Below are 5,000 nucleotides of genomic sequence, written 5' to 3'. Positions count from 1 at the left end.
ATCCGTTGTTGTTTGTCCTTTTCTCTGTGTATTTTATATATATATATATATATATATATATATATATATATATATATATATATATATATATATATATATATATATATATATATATATATATATATATATATATATACGTGTTTCATCAGGAACTCCCTTGCCAATCCCTTTAACCTATTCAGAAACCTCATTTGCATCTCCTCCAAGTCTACGCCTTTAAAAAGAGTGTAAGTTAAGGTTTTTAATTGTTCTCTGCTGTAAAATCTAAATCCTTGGAGCATTTTAATCATTAATTTATTCGAGTACTGATTCGAGGGAGTCTATATGCATTCTGTAATGGCGGCACAAGAGAAAAAAAGGTGACCCAGGTGGGACCTAGTCAACATAACGTAGAGTTAAAGCACACCCTGCAGCTGCGCGTGGGGGCAGTGCTCATCTCCGTCCCGTTGGTCCTCTGAACCTGTGGTGGATAAGAATCCATTACCCCGACACGGGCCAGTGTAACATCCGGGTTTCCACATCCTGCCTTCCCCAGCTTTCCCCAGATATTCATTCATCGACCATCCCGAAGAGAAGGATGAACAGCTGGGTGGGCTGCACTCCGACTGCCAAGGCCGGGACTCGAACCCTGGCCCGCAGATTTGTAGTCAGGGAAGTTAACCACTGCGCCGAGGGATGCATGACCTACTCAGTGCCACATACCGTTATTTGATTCAGGTGTTCTTGGTGTCTCGGTTACTTGCGCTTTTTCCTATAAATATCAAGACTGTTTGCGCAGATCCTGGCAGTAATACAATGGTTGTTTTTCTTTCCTTCTTTCCCCCTTTCTCTCCGTCCGTCCACTTCCATAAACACACACACCTCGACATCTTTTCTGGTTCCGTGTACTCCCCCTCCCACCACCACCACCACCACCACCATCACCACCACCATCACCACCACCACCACCATCACCACCACCACCACCATCACCACCATCACCACCACCACCACCACCATCACCACCACCACCACCATCACCACCACCACCACCACTACCACCACACACACACACACACACACACACACACACACACACACACACACACACACACACACACACACACACACACACACACACGGCCCGGTAGCTCAGTGGATAGAGCGTCTGCCTCACAACCAGAAGGACCGGGGTTTGATTCCCCGGCCGGGTGAAGATAAGTAGGGTTTATCTTCTTTCACGTGTAGCCCCTGTTCACCTAGCAGTGAGTAGGTACGCGACGTCAGGCAAGGAGCTGTGACCTCGTTATCGCGGTGTGTTGTGTGTGAGTGGTCTCAGTCCTACCCAAGGATCAGTACTATGAGCTCTGTGCTCTTTCGTAGGGGAACGGCTGGCTGTCTGACCAGCAGCAGACCAAGAGCTGAATTACACACACACGGTGACACACCTAAGCACTCACATTACAACACCAAATCACATTCGCTCAGTTTACAAACATCTGTTTCCTTACTAATCCTTTAATCCATCCCTTCATCCACACCTATACTATTTCCATATCCACGTCTATCTATGCCTGTCCATCCTTTACTCACTGCGTCAATTCATTATTCACTCTTATACATACAGCGGACATCATTTTTAGCCCTCTCTTCTTAATCAAACCTTTTAATCAAACCGATCATCCTGTTTGCTTTTTTAACGGACTCGTTGCACTGCTGGGAAAACTTGAGGTTAGACGCGACTGTGACGCCAAGATCTTTGACCGAGTGAACGCCTTTAACTTTAACGCCGCACATTTCATAGTCCTTCTTTATATTTCTAGATTCAACCTGCAGAATCTGGCACTTGTTTATATTAAAAGGCATTTCCCATTTTACTGACCAATCCGATAGTTTACGCAAGTTTTGTTGGCTCCGCCTGTCACATTCCGTAAGTACCGCATTGCCGATTTTCGTGTCGCCCGCAAATTTACTAATGAAATTATTGAGACCAAGGTTAATGTCGTTGATGTAAATGACGAAGAGAACGGGTCCCAGGACAGAGCCTTGGGGGACACCACTAGTGACTGGCATCCACTCAGAGGTCACTCCATTTATTACAACTCTTTGCTTTCTATTGCTTAGCCAGTGCTTGATCCATTCGTGAAGCTTACCCCCGATACCTATTTCCTTGATTTTATGAAGCAACTTGCAGTGTGGGACTTTATCACACGCCTTCTGGAAGTCTAAATAAATAATATCAAGTGATTTATAAACATCATAGACTGCAAAAAGCTCGTTATAAAACGTTAATAGATTCGACAAATAAGATCTGTTGTTACGGAAATCAAGATCAAGAGAATAGACAGGTCTTTTCACGCTCAGGTTTTGACGTCATCAGCCGTATGATACAGAGCAGGCGGAGAATAATAAGGGAAACGAGATATTTCATGGTGTGTGTGTGTGTGTGTGTGTGTGTGTGTGTGTGTGTGTGTGTGTGTGTGTGTGTGTGTGTGTGTGTGTGTGTGTGTGTGTGTGTGTGTGTGTGTGTATGTGTGTGATGAACCTTCTTATCCAAGTATTTTTTGACATTCTTACTCGCCGGAATCATCCTTTATTGAACAGTTCTCCTGTCCACCCTGACACCCTCTGTAACACCTTAACCACTTCTACCCAGTCTTTTCTTACCCCTAGCTTCCCATTAATTATGTGACTACTTCAATTCCGTAATCCTAAATACTAAATTCACCTACCGAAATCAAAGAAAGTGGAGCACACCTGTGGTCAGGTGAGGACTGGTGGGTAGGTTTTAGTCGAACCAGACTGAGGGGCTGCAGGTGATGTCAATGAGCATAAGAGGAGAATTCTGGTACGAGGTTGAGAAGACCTGGTATATTCTGTTGATCTTGACGGAAACCATGTTGCGAGTCCAGGATTACCGAATTGTACCCTAGGTAGTTAACTACTTTATCTCGAATAATTGTCTCAAATAATTGGCCTGTATTTATCCGGTAATTTTCGGTCGCCTTTTTTGAAAAAGGGTGTTACGTTAGCCATTTTCCAATCACTAGGAGCGATACCATGGTGCACAGACATATTAAACAGCATTGTTAAAGGTCTGAGTATCGCTCTTGATATTTATTTAAGTAATTTTGGATATATTTTATCAGGTCCTGGACTTTTGTTAGTTTTAAGTGACTGCAGCGCCTTGAGAACGTCATCTGTACTGATTTCAAAGTCAGGGAGGGAATGACTGGGATTTTCAATAGTGTTAGGAACAGCAGCAGTATCGGTAGAACTACTAATAAAAACCGAGGCGGAATAAGAATTTAACGTGCTCGCTATGCGTTGGCTGTCTGTCACGATATTGCCCGAATTATCAGTTAATGGGCCTATCCCACTTCGAATCTCTTTTTTGTTGTTTACATATCTAAAATAACTTTTAGGATCTGACTTGCAATTTACCGCAATGTTTACTTCGTACCTCCGTTTCGCCTGTTTGATTAAACTTTTAACTTGTTGTCTTGCTTCGTAGTACCGTGTACTATTTTCGGCAGAGTTATCGGTTTTCTTTTGCCTATATAACAAGTTCCTCTTTTGGAGAGCAAATATGATTTCATTATTAAACCACGGAGGATTTTCAACTTTTCGGCGCTTTCCACAAGATTGCACGGATTTATTTTGTTCAGTTAGTAATCGAGCTTTAAAGTCTTGCCAAGATTCTTCGACGTCGATGTTGGATACTAATTGAAAGTTCGTTAATGACTGTCATATTGTTCAAAATCCATTTTTTTAAAATTGGGAGCCAATACCTTATTCTGTGCAATCCTTGTTTGAGCTCTTATGTCGAGACGCACCAGTCTATGATCGCATGGTCCGAGGTGTTCGACAACACTAACATTGTCAACTAAGTTCTCTTGGGTTACTAATACAAGATCAAGACTAGTATTATCGCGCGTCGGTTCACTAACCATTACGCTAAGGTAGTTATTTTCAACGAAGTCTAACATCCTGTGCGACTCCCCTTCGGGTCCCGTTAGTGTCTGCCATTCTATATGCGGTAGACTAAAATCGCCCAAAATCAATGCATCACTGTTTCAGAGAGTTCTTTGCAAAACGCTATACATTATTTCATCATCCTCGCGTGACTGGCCTGGAGGCCTGTAAGTGACGGATATGTTGATTTTTAATTGATCGGTATCTGTACTCACGCTCACGTGTTCTACAGTACTGGCCTCTGGTGTTTTATCAACGGGCTGTAAGCTACTTTTGTTGTAAAGAGCCACTCCTACACCTCTACGATTAACTCGGTCTTTATTGAAAAATATAAAGTTATCTATATCATATTCAGAAATTAAGTCATTATTAGCGGTGTTAATAAATGTTTCACTTACGGCAATTACATCAAAGTCTTCTGTTTCAGTTAGGCACTGCAATTCATCGATCTTTTCTCTTAAGCTTCGAGAGAGAGAGAGAGAGAGAGAGAGAGAGAGAGATATTGAACTTCCAAAAAATCGATAAGATGGTAGCTTTAGGAGTCTTGGTAATACTCCAGATTTTGCTGCAATTTTGTACTTTATTCAGATATAGTTGGTGTTTTTGCAATCTTTATTCATCATTAAACAAACTAAACTCTTTTTGGAAGAACTACTTTGGATCCCTTACTCATGAAAATTAGAAAAATAAAATAGCCACAGTGGGCCATTTTGTACAACGGGTGGGGCAAAACGGACCTCACATATGGGGCAAAATGGCCCTCATATGGAAATGCTTGGTAACATGCCAAAACATACGTTTTGATAGAGAATCACACTGGAAAGATTACTTAACATAAAACTAAAATAATCTGGCTCCTATTCCATTAGAAAATAATTGTTGTTAGGCTCAGTAGCATGAACAACAATGAATTCTTATAAACTACTCACAAATGAAGAGTGATATATTACCTTCCTGAACATAAAAGTTCATATTCCATTACAAAAACAGATGATCTGTGGCTCAATAGCATGAACACCAATGAACTCTCATGAAAGTACTCACAA

This window comes from Eriocheir sinensis, unplaced genomic scaffold (genome assembly GCF_024679095.1).
Source record: "Eriocheir sinensis breed Jianghai 21 unplaced genomic scaffold, ASM2467909v1 Scaffold72, whole genome shotgun sequence".
NCBI classification, from domain to species: Eukaryota; Metazoa; Arthropoda; class Malacostraca; order Decapoda; family Varunidae; genus Eriocheir; species Eriocheir sinensis.
This window is presented reverse-complemented; position numbering follows the sequence as displayed.